The following is a 15,578-nucleotide window of genomic DNA, read 5'->3' as shown; positions in this document are numbered from 1 at the left end:
TTAAGTACTCAATCTATGACAACAAATATAATTTAACAAAAGAGTTAAATTTATATTTGATGTCATAGATTGAGTACTCAGATCTTAAAACGTCTATTCATCGATAAAAAAAGATCTAAACGAGTTAAAATATCAAGCAACTTTGTACCCCCAAAAATCCCATTTTCCCACAGCATTGTGCATTTGGCCGCGTAATGAGAATTAGCATCGCGATGGCGTAGAGCAAATTATAGACAAATATTGCACCTAAGAATTTAAATAAACATTACATCAGATCGTCTAAGCTTTTATTTTCTTATGTCTTGACTTGACCTCCACAACAATTCGGCGATTTATGTGAGATTCCGATGATTAATGAATCATATACGTCAATAGAATGAAATTAATGAATGGGTCTGGTCTGTTGGATTGTTGATATAGTCGATGTCATCTACGTCAAGTTCGGTTTGTCCATCTCGTAAATGGATTGAAAATCCCAAATTAGATGTAATAGCCAAATCAATGAGGAAGAGTAATAAATGAAAAATTTAAATTTGTTTCATATAACAGGAAGCTGATTTTCAAAAATTCGGTGGTAAGGAAATAAAAAATTAACATGTAAATTAAATGCAAGATACAAGATAGGAAATGGTAAAAGCTGTGCTTTCACATTATGGATCTAGTTTATAGGCCAAAAATTTATAGTTCAATAATTCAAGGAATAAATTCAATTAAATTTACTTTCTACATCTCTTCTTTAGGAATAAATAGTCAACAAATTGTCTCCTATCTTGTGAAAATTATTACGTCTTTGTGTCTATATTTAAGCACAAATATCTTTTTTCTTAGCTAATTGTTAGCATTCTAAATTTTAAATGGCATTTTTTTAAAAATTTCTACTTCTTTGTTGTAATAATTTAGTCGAGTTGTATTATTTGCGTTTCCCAACCGTTTTCCTTTCAAACTAAAAAGTAAAGCTTTAAAATTTCAACGAATCAAATATAAACTGAAGGAGATCTTTCCTAGTTGCTGTTGAACATGTTTTCAGAAAATTAAGGTATGATGTGTTCTGCTATCAAAACACAATTGGCCTTAACTCATTCAATAGCATAAAAAGGCACAGATGTTAAATAAAATAAAACGTGTCATGATTTAAAATTATTCATTAGCTATAATAAATATAAATCGATGATATCTTCAGCTGTTAAAATATATTTGTCTTTAATTTATTTTAAAGAAAAAGACGCAGGTATTAAATGATAATCATTTCAACAAACACTGTTTGCATTTTTATTTTGACTATTTCATTTCAAATTACTAATTACAAAATAATGCTCTATTAGTGTTTATCAAATATTAATTAGCATAATTTCTATTTATGAAAAGATTTGGATATTTTAAAAGCTCTAAAAGAAAATTTAAACTATTGAGATGAAACGACTCAGCAGATATTCCCATAAGTTCTGTGAGTGAATGCTTACATTAATTAAAACAATTTAAATATTTTTGAAATATTTTGAAATGCTTCATGTCCTTTAAACATATTACCTGTATAATATCATTGTAACAGTTTTTGAATTTCAAAAATATTCACAGGATTTATTATGAAAATGTTGATTTGTTAAATTTCATTTGATTTTATTTAACGATCAATTTTATTTAACTTAATTTATATATTACCGTAAATTATTATTGATTTTTATCAAACGACTTAATTTTTTGTAATCACTGCACCTATATTAGAGAAAACGCAGACGAATGTAAAATTTAAATTCGCAGACTCAGACGTGTATCTTTTCTGATAATATTGTCAAACAATTTAGCATGATATAAGAATTCTATGAAATATAATATTTGAACAAAGACATAAACTTCTCTATAAAAATCGAAATACATTCCATCCAAATGAATCGAAAGCAGAATGAAATTTGATGGAATGCATTAATGAAAATACAGATTTTCAAATATATTGATATTTATGTAGAAAAACTTATTTTTTGCAACATTTCATGACTTTATGCATATCATAGGGCAATAGTTAAAGCAGACGAATGCATAGATAGATATTCAGGCAAACTTACATTCTTTAACGATGATTCCAGAGAAATGTACTTACATCGTAATCACATCAAGTTCTTATGGAAATTCATTTTTATTAAATCTATTTTAAATATATACTTTAAGGGGTAGAGCAAGGCTTAAAGGATCGCAAGTCAAAAGATCCATCGTCATTATCTCAAAAACAAGCGAAGTATGTATAGAATTTTTTATTTATCCACTAGTTACCACCTTTATTATTACGGCGGCGCTATCAGAAAATATACTGAAATGTATCAATTTTCATATCAAAAGTTTTTTTCGTTGGCAGTTCTTATGGTTTTGAGCTTTTGTATTTAGTTTATGATACCTGAATATAATTTCTAGGTATACATTATTTTGATACATGTTATGCGCTGCCATGTAGTTCAATTAGTTATTAATATAATACTAAAAGTCTTATACCAAAAAGTTATTATACCAATTTTATTTGAAAAATAACTTTACATAATATGTCTGAATTGAATTTGAAATAAAAAACATTTACTTACTACTGAATATTTTTGCGCTAAAAATTATTGTAAATATGATGCAAATACGAAGATTACTTTTGATATATTTTCTCTAGGTAAATTTTATAATTCTATATTCTTGATAGATTAAAAAAAATGCATGCTAAGCTAGGTAGACTAGAGATCTTTGGGATCTAATACTCTATAGGATGATCAATATTTGATACAAACTATATGAAAATTAATTATTATCTATTAATAGGTGGCGAATACTAAGATTAGTAGTTCATGGCATCGTGCCTTAGGGCAACTTGCTAGAAATTCCCGTACCAAAAATTACCAAAAATTCAAATAATTTTTGAAAAAGATTCAAACTTTTTTTGAAATTTGAAAAAAAAAATAGATTTTTGAAAATTTTAAAATTCTTGAAAAAATTTGACCTTTGAGAAAAAATAAAATTTTTTTATACTGTGAAATTTTGAACTATTTTTCAAAGTAATCGCGATACATAAGCTGCTGTACTAACGAAATATAGAGACGCGTGAGCGCTGCGCCGCAGTCTAATGGATAAACATTGATACGAAACCCATGGAAATTTTAACAAAATTTGTTTTTCTTATTAAAATATTCAGAAAACATTTGTTAATTTGATGTGCATATGTCTAATAATCATTTTTGTCTCCTGAACCGCTAATCTTGCCTTACCAAAAATTTTACCAGTTCTTCATTTTGTCAATACAAATAAAATGTTTTTGAATCATTCAAATCGGACGCTCCGTTCTCTCAAAAATTGAATTACCATTTTTGGCACTTTTTGCTGCGTGTGTTCGGAACGGCTTGGCCTGCCTTTGCTAAACACTAATTAACACTTTTCCTTATCATTAGGAATCAAATGTTTTTTGAATGATTCAAATCGGTTGATCCGTGTTCTCGAAATCGTCGACACACACATACATTCATTTTTTCTAAGGCATGCCAAACTGTTCAGAAACCTTTGAATCGTAAAGATATATAAAAATTTTCATTTTCGATTTTTGCAAATACTATTACTGCGAAGTTGAGAAGCTTTTTTCTATGCAAAATATTATTGAATATATAGAAAAACTACATAAAAAATGCAACGTTCAGCTAAGTTTGCTTAAGCTTGTACTTCAACAATCCAACGTGAATGTAATTAAATAAATTCGTATTTATACAGAACCCTCAGTGTGTTGAGTACGAGATAGTATTATTAATATAAGGTATTTTCAATATTTATCAAAGTTTTCCATAAGCCATATCGGCAATCAATCATTTCCAATATTCCAAACCGGTGTGTAAGTGCAATAGTGCATCCGCGCATCTCTCGTGGATCTTTGCTCATATGAACCCAACTTAGAAAGCTGATTATTCTCTAAATTGCAAGCAGATGCATAATCTTCGGCTAAAACTCGATAATCTAGTATTGGACAAAATTTAATTGTCACTTCCTATATATAAAAGAGCGTCTTGTCTGCTCGTAGCATTTTGTAACTATTGACCTAAGTGCGAACCTGTGGAGTCGCGAACACAAGCGGCCGCGAGTGCGAAGAACAAGTGTTGGCGAAAAAAAATCACTTGAGTCAGTAGTTTATTGGACGTCGAATAGAGTGCAACAATTAATAAGTAATATAATTGGAATCAGGATTTTACATGCGATTTTTAATCGAATTAAATGATCAATCCCTTTGGAATTGATCGATTTTTTCGATAAACTCATCCAAATTTTCGGGTACCAAAATTATGTGTGACACATTTCGAAAAATTAGGATTTGAAAATTTTTAAGTTGGAAAGCAACGTGGATATTTGCACACGTGTAGAATTGACTTTGCAGAAATTGCAAGGACTAGTGTGGAGTTTTTGATATATTTTTGATTTTTTTCTTAATTTGGTAGTATATACTGCAGAACTGGAGGGCGGTAATAGAAATAGGTATGTGTTTAAAAATATTTTTTTTGATTTTGTGATATATTTCTTTTTTAATGTTAAAATTTATTTTTTGTTTACGAATACATTATTTGTACGGCATAATAGAACACAATGAAATTAAATCATTTTTTACTATTTCAACTTGCTAATTGATTAATTTATTTATACAAATTTTCATACATTTTTTAATTGATTTTGCTTACAATTAAAAATCTGTAAGAGAACGTAATGTTCCGAATTACAATTTAATTTTGAAATTTTTTATATGAATTCATTATTGCAAAAATAGCTGATAATAATAATATTTGATACCAAAATACATACGAATAACTTCAGAATATTTAAAAAAAATCATTATAAATATGCTTATCGAATTACTTTGCATATCGCTCGATGCACTTTTTTCTATACCTGTAATTAAATACGGGCAAATTTGTGTATGTGCAATATTTTTTGAAATTATTATATATTACACAAAGTTAAATTTTAGTAACTAATTATAAATAAAATTTATTCATAATTATTTAAACAGAAAATTAAGCTTATTATTAGTAGAAAATATTTTCTGTTGCAATTTAAAATATACATCTTCTTCTTATCTGCAATCCTTGAAAATTCTCTACGTTTTTTATTTTTTATTAGATTGATCAGTTCAAGAATAATTTCATTCATCAATTACTAGATTATTATCACTGTATTGTTGACAAATATCAATTTGGTGTGTTAATTTGTTGTGTATATAGAGTCATTACATTTGAAAATGATGGCCTATGATGTGTTATTAACTAATACTATTCGTTAAAAATGCTCTTCGGAAAATCCGCGGGATTTCAAACATTGTATTTGATTAAATATACATTATATATATATATATATATATATATATATATTTATATATATATATATATCAATTTTGGATTTTTTCAGTACAATTTGAATTAAAATTTCAATGTAGTATTTTGAAGCATTGTCTATTAAATTATATATATATATATATATATATATATATATATATTTGTGTGTATTTAAATATCGTCTCCTCATATTCCGGTATTTTGATTCCAGTGATGATTGACAATTCTCAAGTATTTACTCATGACAAAAATCTTGAGTTACAAGTTTATTAAAATTAGTATATTAACTTGCTTCCATACTATATTTTTTAATTTAAAATGAATTGTATGATATCATATCCATACGTTATTTTTATATATTTACAAGGACTACTGTACTCTTAAATGAATATGAATATAAATCTAAAAATTTAAATCAAAATAAATTATTAAAAAAATAAATATATTCAATAAAAATTATTGTCGTTTTTTAGTCGGCTTCTATTTTATGATATATTTGTCGAAATTTGTTAGCATTGCACTTTGGGATGCAATTTATAAATAATTTTAAACTGCATTTAAAATTGTTGAGAGCAAAAATTTGACTGCACATATTAAATATAAATAGGTAATATTAAATAGGCACTTGAATAGGTGAAATTTATATAAAGAATTAATTGCAATTTTTTTACAATGTGAACGACTTTATTTAACTAACTTCAAAATTTTTGGCTCTTAAGTGGAATTTTTTATATAATATATACCCCGTTCTGGGCAGCAGCGTTATCTATTTTCATTTGGAAATATAGATCAAAAATAGTTTTATTTCGGGCATTGCGGTGTGATATGGCAATGGGAAAATTTTCACAATATTCTTCCCTGAATTGAGTTGGAGTTACCTCAGGTCACGGACCAGACTTACGGCAGTACTACCCTAGTACTAGTTAAAAAAAATAATATACTACACTCTTTTTTCACAATTTTATTGAATTATGTTAAAGATACAAACGTTTTGAAACCTCATCATCAGAGCAAATATGAAAATAATTTTAATTACATATGGTCATAAAATCTTGAAACTATTTTTTTAGGCAAATAGTATGAAACTACCATTAATATTTTTGTCAAAATCTTATAAAATATTTAAGTATTGTGAATTTGGTATGTTTGCTAGTATTTCTTTATTTTGTTTATATTTTTTTAGAATTATTTTTACTTGTGGTGATGGAAACATGCCTTAGAAACGTCTCCAAGATAAATAAGAGAGAAGCAATAATTTGTTACACATCAACAAAAATAAAATAAAAACAAAATTTGAAAATATTATTTTCTGTATAATATTATAATACAATAACGATAAGTAAATTAAAAATGGTAAAACCTTTTAGTCGCCTTTTAATTAAATCAATACATTTTAATTGTGAAAATCAATTAATCTATTAAACTTACCCACTCTGATAAGTAGAGTAGACTAATTATAAAAGGTATATATTTACGTGGACTATAGGGCTCTTGATGAATATGAATGTAAAAATTTAAATAAAAATAAATGATTTAAAAATAAATAAATTCAATAAAAATTGACATTTTTTAATCAGGTTTATACCATATTGTTACTTCTTCTTGCTAATTCAATAAATAATATAAAACCGTTAAATATACGTTATCAAAAAAATTCTCTCAAATATATATATATATATATATATATATATATATATTATAATCCTTGATATCTATTTGCATTGATTTGACGAGTTCGTTGAGCAATTTCGTTCTTGGTCTTTGATAATTTAGTATTCTGTATCTTTGTATTACTGTTTTCTCTATGTCGTGGTACCTCGTGTACTGTACTTGTATTTATGTAATACTAGTTGTATGAAAGATGTACATATAATGTTTACTTTAACAATTTTCGACTCCCCGTATATTCCATAATCTTGTTTCAAACGGCTCGTTAATAAGTTAGAACGAGATCATATCGTGGATTTACTCAAAACGTGCTTTGATAATATACTATATAAAGGGAAATAATATTCTGAAAATTTTGTTTAATAAATTTTAATAGCATTTTTTATGTAATACTAATATTACAACTCTATAATTAGCATTGTATATAATTTAGTGAATTTCTCATGACGTATCTTGTCATATCATTGGAGAATGTAGGAAGTATAAGAGACACAAATTTAACATTTTCATAGAAGTTTTAACAAGCTAGTGTCAAAAATAATGAAAGTAAATAATTGGTTTAGTTGCGTAAAAAATTGCGTAAATTATATATATAATATTGTATATTGATACCAATAAGTTATTTCTATCGTAAACTGATTTTAAAATTCAAATTTGAAAGATTTGAGTTAGAAATAGTTTTGTTAACGTTTCTTGATCCTTTATTCGTTTTTTTTTTAAATTCAAAAATATTACTTAGGTATCAATTATTGTTAATACATAAACAATATCTATATACCCTTATTGTCGATATGTATCAAAAATAACCAATCATATATAAAAATCGATCGACTTGTTTTTTTTTGCAATTAACAGTTAAATTTGTTAATTTTCAATTTTAACTTCTGATTCGATCTAAAGTATTAAAATTTACTTGAAAAATATTGATAGAGAATAATTATCTTCATGAATTGATATCAGTAATTGAGCTGTTTTTAGTAATTGATATTTAATCAATAATTTTAATATCGCTTTTTTTACATTAATTTATATAGCAATCAGAACTTACATGAAAATATATAAGCTTACATGAAAATATATAAGAAAATAAAAATTTTCAAAGTAACAAAATTATCTGAGATAAAATTCAATAATTTTTTTTAAGATTTTTAGCGTTAGGACTTAAGTGACCACTTTCACGTTTTTTAAAAATCTTTAAGATCTGAAATAACTATCGGTACTAATTTTGAGTAAATTTATAATATTTGTTCATGTTTTTGTGCTTACTATTTTATCTTGTAATGTTTTCATTTTTAAATCATTATTGATCACCTTGTTTGTACTATGGTATATTTCTAAAAATAATAATATCGCTAAACACACACATATATATATATATATACATATACGAAAAATCGCTAAATTTTATCTCTCTGCGCACCCCCAAGGGTAGTAGGTAACAATTTTCAAAATTTGAATTGATTTAAATTTTTTTAAGTCATAGTAATCGCCAAAAATTGAAAATGAAAATTTGTATATATCTCTACATTTCAAAGCCCTTTATCCATTTTGGAATGCTTAAAAAAAATGTATGTGTATGTAACTTTAATTTTTTTTTATGAACCCCGTTGGCTAAGTTATAGTAGTAGTTAAATAATGGAAAATGAAAATTTTTTCATATTTTTACGTTTCAAAGATAAACATTTTGACATACCTTATTCTTAGAAAAAAAAATGATGTATGTGCATTTATGTATAATCGGATACAATTTTTTGTCAAACATTTTGAGATCAACTGATTTGAATGATTCAAAAAACTTTCGATTTCTATTGATTGGGAGATGTGATTAGTTTTTGCAAAAAGTAGGTACAATCGTTTCAAAGTTACGGGGCAAAAAGTTAAAAAATGGCAATTCCGTTTTTGAGAGAACATTGCATCATGTTGGAATTATTCAAAATTGGTTTACTTGTATTGACGGAGTGAAAAACTGATTACATTTTTAGAAAGGTAGGGCTAGCGGTTTGGAATATGCAAAAAAAAGCTATAAAGCTCCACTGACATTATGTGGTCAGAAATTATCATTGGACATAAGCACATCAAATAATCAGATATTTTATAGAGATTTTAATAAAAAGTACAAATTTTGTTCTCATTTCTTTGGTTTCCGTACCAGGAATTATAATGCTTAGAATTACAATACCGCTCGCCTTAATTTATATGCTTTTTTATTTTGTCTATAAAATACGAATGCATAAGTATATATAATAATCATTTAAAAATATTTAAAACATGTATAATAATTATTTGTTGATTTTATATTATTTTTATTTTTTAAAAGTTCAATAGCAGTACAGAAAGTTTTAGCAATCTGCCTTAAGGCACGATGCTATGCACTACTAGTTATACTTTTGCACGTAGTTTTACAAAATAATTACCAGAGGGGGAGGGCATCCATTAATCACGTGAGGCTTTTTGTGGGAGGGGGGGTTTGACAAAAAATCACAAAAAATCACATGGGGGAGGGAGGAGGGATTTAGTAAGATATTTGAATATTTAATTTTCACCTACATTTTCAAAAAAAAAAAAAAAAATACGTTTTTTCGTAAATTCGAAAAATTTGCTCAGAAAATTTTACATTACTAAAAATACACGTGATGGAGGAGGGGACGGGTTAATTCTAAATATTACGACGTATCATCAAGGGGGAGGGAGGGTTTAAAAATCCCTAAAAAATCGATCGCATGATTGATGGACCGCCCCAAACCATTTTATGCGACTTTGGACTCGATAATAATAAACTAAATCAAAGTAAATATTGTTAATATATTTGTCCATGAATCTCCTGGTTCAAGACAGTTTGCATCGTGCGAACCGCCGACCCGCCGTCGTCTTATTCGCCTATAAGTTCCCCAGTTGGGAGTGCGAGCTTTCGGTTTCACGCGGAGCTCCTTCTCCGCGTTTGACGTATGAATTATTTATAAGTGTTGTGTGTAATTGTCGATTGGATAATTTTTGCATAACTAACGCATCGAATATCAATCGAATTGTTTATTTTATTTGTTTTAATTCCGAGTGCCGATCGGGATTTATTATGGTGATATAAAGTGGAATTGAATTTATTTGAATTTCAATTAGATATCATCATTATTTGTCACGCCGAGGTGGTTTACATGCGTGCACATTTTTAAGTTTGTGCATAAAAATTAAAAAAAAAATCATGTAAGTTTGATGAATGTGGTTGGTCGTTTTGTTTAATATTTGGCACATTAGTTTTACTTACCTTGTGAGTAAATTGTTTGGAGGAAGTTTTATAAACACTGACAAAAATTTGTTATGAATCACAAATTTTGGTACAGAATTAGTCTTGATTTAGTATGATGAAGTTGACACTTTAAATATTGATGAAATATAATACCAATCCAGAATAAATCATTTTGAAGAGCATCCAGATATCTTTGCAAATTGTAGAGAAAGGGTTGGTAATGACAAAAATTAATATAATAGCATTAATAATATTTATTAAATGCTTTTCCCAAAGATCTACTTTATTTTATACTAGCCTCACCTTGTAATGCCTACTTTGTAATTGCTCTCATTTAAAAAATTAATGTTTTTCATCTATTCCTAAAAAATATTAAATTAATTAATAAAAATATAAAAATAATTAAAATAAATAAAAATTCACAATTTTTTTTTAAACATGATGTAGGGCAGGTCAGGGCACAAAAGTCCAATTTGATATTTGGCAAATACACCGTGAAAACCAAACCAACTACATCAAAATAAATAACACATATCAAACAAACAACTATCTAACTATCCCATTTTTTATTAATTCGGTAAAATACTTAGTTCATCATTGTAAAACTATGTTTTTTGGTTATTTTTCAAAAATTTGTCATCTGGTCCTTCTTACCCCACAAGCGAGGTAAATTGGGAAAGCCAGGGGAGCAAACAAATCTAATGTCTTATTTTTAATTTTAAGAGGATTTTACAAAAAAAGTAGCTACATTATTTAATTAATGCAAAATATAAATTTCATATATAACCTGGATCTCGTATTTTGGCGGAAATTTTTATTAGCGTAGTTGGAATAACTAGTAATTTATTTCTTGTAAAAATGCTTTTTTTTAACTTTAATTATTTTAATTGAATAACGTATATTTAAAAATCTTTTTTTTGTTTTTAAGGTTTCGTAAACTAAATAATAGTGCTCACGACCTAAAATGCTATGGATTTTCATATAGCGATGATAGTCGTAAGAATCAAAGTGAGGCGGGGTATATATTTTTTCCCTTTACTTTCAAATACTGTTTGTAAAAAAAATCTTAACTTTTCTTGTTTTTGAGATATCGGTGGTGAGTCTTTTTACGCGCGGACTTTTAAGCCCTGCCCTACTCTACATATATTTTTAAGATTTTATATTTATTTCAATTAAGGGCTATATTTTAATTTTATTTAGGAATATATTTATTATTTCTCAAATGAACCACAATCAAATAATAATATTTCAATTGCTTATTTATGTTATTCTATGGTAACAAATGTTAAAAAAAATTATATACTAAAAGAAAATATCTAAAAGCGACACAAAAATAGAACAAATTTTATTTTTATAATTTTTCGTATAAGTTAAAACCATATTTTCATTTAAGACACATTTAATTAAGTCAAACTGAGTTAAATAATATACAATTAATAAATAAAATATTATTATCAGAAAAAAATTAACGAACAATATGAGTCAAATAAAATTAGAAATTAAATATCATTAGAAAACAATCGTGCTCTAAAATATCTCATAAAAAAACGGGTAAGAAAAATTATACTCCATATTCATAATGTTATACTAAATGTTGGTATTTATAAAATATGAAACTGATTTTTTTTAATTTTAATTGAACATTATTTTTAAAAAAGAAGAATTTGCTATTTGCTTGAAGCTTTATATAAATATCATTATATCTAAATTTTTGCAAACTTGCACCAATATTCTTCTTGTTTTATTTTACACAGACAAAATCTATTTTTATTTAGATTGCATTAGATTGCTATTGTGATCTTAAAATCATTATTAGTGTGATTCTATTATAATTGTGTCAGTTGCACAATTCAATTAACTATGAAATATTTTTGGGACCTTGAGCTATTTCGACTCGAATGTGGAATAGTTTACAAGTGCATAACACACTTTTCTATTTATTTTATTTTTATTTAATAATTGAAAATACTGACAAGTACAAGGTCCAAGTGTACGAAGCTATACGCAATAAAAAATATTTTTCACGTTGCCATATATATTAATATTTATTATTATGAATGTATTTTTTTTTATATTTTTAAAATTTCAACTTACTCTAGATATTTTTTTTTAAATTCATTTAATGTAATTGTATTATAAAAATAATCATAATATTTTAATATTTCTATATTTATATATCATTCCTTAAATATAAAATATATTGTGAAAATATGAATTTGTAATTAATTTGGAGATTTGAATTTTATTTTATATCACATTTTTTTCAAGTTTTTGTTGTTTCTTCTTTTTTGTTTTAATTTTAATAACACATTTGTGCCATAGCCATGTTCTTCTAAATTGATCTGTAAATTTAAATACATTTTTGTGTAATATTTTATGAGTGATTAATATTTTATAAGAATTTATCATGCTACTAAATGATATTATTCATAACATAGAGAAAATGGTATTACCAAAAATAATAAAATTATTGAATATTGACAGGATGTTAGATTGTCATTATTTCTTTAATTTATTCAATTTTAATTTATCATTTTTCTAAATTTGAACTCTTGATTTTATTTTTGCCTCAAAGCTTTAGACCTATTACATATTTATTATAATACGTTTAATTCAGAGATTAAAAAAAAATATATATATTTAACACTACATCAGCCTAGGATTTGAAAAAACTGATTATGAACTTTCAAGCTTCAAAGTGGCACTTCTCGCCTGTCTTTTGGAGCTTTATTTGATTGATTGGTTTACGAGTATTTATAGTATTGTTTCTATTTTTGATACAAGTTCTTGATATTCAGAGAATGTTATAATTAATTTATAAATGAACATCTTACACGATTAGTATAGGTTGAAACATATTAGCAATATTTTTCTAAACGTTGAGTTGATTCCCAAATAGTGGTATAAACAATAAAAAACACAATAATTTGTAAATCAACCAATTTCTACGTTAAACTATTAAATATTTAAAACATAATAAAATTTGCTAAAATTAAATGATAATTTGAACATTTGTAGATATGTACATAAAAACAATTTTTATTGTCAGAAACAGATTTTTATTTTCAGAAATGTGTGTAACACAGTACAACATAATCATTTATACAAAGCTTATGAATATAATATAACGATATAAAACAAAACATAATTTAAAAAAAAAATTAATAAGAAATCTCTGTAAAACCTTTTTTTTCATATATTGAATTTTTCTTTCCCTCTCTCTTTTTCATTTTTTCTTAGTTAAGGGCGGATCCTGCTTTAGTGAAAATTCTTTTTTTTTTGCAAAAATGTTTTCCAAAACTAGCCAAAAATATATCCATAAAATTTCAGGAACAAATTAATTTTTTGATTTTATAAAAACTTTGACGCGCGATTTTTTGGTTTTGAATTTTTTTGATTCTTCCTAATTAGCGGGAAAGATAGGGAAAAAAACTAAACGTTCTATCAAAACGAGACAAAATTCATTGCATTCAGGATTAAATTCTATTTTAGTTGAACCTAAAGAAACACACAAGACTATAACTAACCTACTTTTTAAACAAACTAAAGTGATATTTTGTTCAAGTTACAAAAAATTGGAGAATTTCTCATATTTTTTTGGATTTTTCTATTTTAACTAGAGTCTATAGTATAGACTCTAGTTAAAATAGAAAAATCCAACAAAATACGAGAAATTCTCCAACTTTTTGTAGTATAGACTCCAGTATAGACTACTATTTGTTTTGATTTCCTACCAAATGACACCTGCATGCTCGTGGCGCATCGGCAAAAAGATTGTATCCGGCATATTATGGCATATATTTTAATGAAAAAAATTGAGAAGCATGTTGAAATAAATAACAAGAAAAATTCGTATCAATTAAATATTTATTTCTGTACCTAAAATTTCTCAAAAAGGTTATAATATCATTACTTAAATAATTATCATTAAAAACAAAACAAATGTCATTTTAGTTTATATATTTCACTGCTTATTTTATAACTTCAAATTTTAAGTAGACTTTACAATAATTTATAATGAGGGAATGCATCTATTCACACGTTGGCCAAGCTGTAGTCCAGATAGGGAACGCGACATGGGAACTTTACTGTCTTGAAGACGGTGTTGAACCGAATGGCATATTAGCTAATCCTAGTAAAAGATCGAATTGGCAGCAGACAGAATATAATGCTATATCCCATTCTTCAATGAAAGTGTCATTGGTCAATTGGTCCCAAGGAGCATTATGGTTGACCTGGAGCCAACGGCTATCGATGAAGTTTAGGTAGGAACCTATGAAAACCTTCTCAGAATAGATAACTTGATAACTGCTAAAGAAGATGCTGCCAGTCACTACGCTCGTGGTCACTATTCAATCGGAAGAGATGTCAAAAATGTTATGCTTTGCGTGCGCCGGCTCAACTGAACAATGTACATGTGTGCAAGGTTTCTTGTATTTCATTCATTTGGAGGTGGTACTGAATCTGGCTTTTCATCGTTGTTAATACAAAAACTCCCTGACACCTACCACAAGAAATGTAAGTTACAAGTAGCAGTATATCCAGCTCTGCAGGTGTCAACGGCTGTTGTAGAATCCCACCATGCCATTTAATCACACATGCAACTATTGCAGCAGCAGATGTAGCATTTATGGTTGATAACGAAGCTATTTATGATATTTGTCGGACCAAATTAGGAATTGAACGACCCCGCTACACTAATTTAAATCGTTTGATCAGTCAAGTGGTTTCATGAATTACTGCTTCTTTTTGTTTTTAATGGATAATTAAACGTCGATTTAGGTGAATTTCAGACAAATTTTGAACCGGTACCGAAAATTTACTTTTCTAGACTATGCATCAATTGTTTTAGTAAATGAATCTCAGTATGAAGTTTCAAGTGTCAACGAGATCACAATTCAATTGTTTAAGAATTTTAATCAAATGGTGAAATGCGATACAAAAAGAGAAGTAAATATATTGGTTGCTGTATGTTTATCGTGGAGATGTCGTGCCAAAAGATGAAAAAAGCTGTCATAACTATTCTTACAGAAAAAATGCATCATAAAATTTGTTGAATATACTATAGACTCTAGTTAAAAAAGAAAAAATCCAAAAAATATGACAAGTTCTCAAATTTTTTGTAGTATAGACTCCAGTATAGACTCTATACTATTGTTTTGATTTCCCACCAAATGACACCTGCATGCTCTGGCGCATCGGCCACGGCAAAAAGATTGTATCCGGCATATTATGGCATATATTTTAATGAAAAAAATTGAGAAGCATGTTGAAATAAATAACAAGAAAAATTCGTATCAATAAATATTTATTTCTGTACCTAAAATTTCTCAAAAAGG

The 15,578-nt window shown here is 26.7% G+C and overlaps 1 protein-coding gene and 1 pseudogene across 1 annotated transcript in view; one reads left to right on the top strand and one right to left on the bottom strand.

Annotated features, from left to right (window-relative positions):
* Positions 1–15,578, bottom strand: part of LOC113374740 (probable 28S rRNA (cytosine-C(5))-methyltransferase) — a 35,955-nt gene that overhangs the window by 15,650 nt on the left and 4,727 nt on the right. The gene's annotated exons all lie outside the window — the stretch shown is intronic.
* LOC113378772 lies at positions 14,257–14,998 on the top strand (annotated as a pseudogene).

The sequence above is a fragment of the Ctenocephalides felis genome, unplaced genomic scaffold (assembly GCF_003426905.1).
Source record: "Ctenocephalides felis isolate EL2017-DRISC unplaced genomic scaffold, ASM342690v1 CF-g0.4_SCAFFOLD_01886, whole genome shotgun sequence".
Lineage (NCBI taxonomy): Eukaryota > Metazoa > Arthropoda > Insecta > Siphonaptera > Pulicidae > Ctenocephalides > Ctenocephalides felis.
Note: the sequence above shows the minus strand (reverse complement) of the source record. Positions and strands in the feature narration are given on the sequence as shown.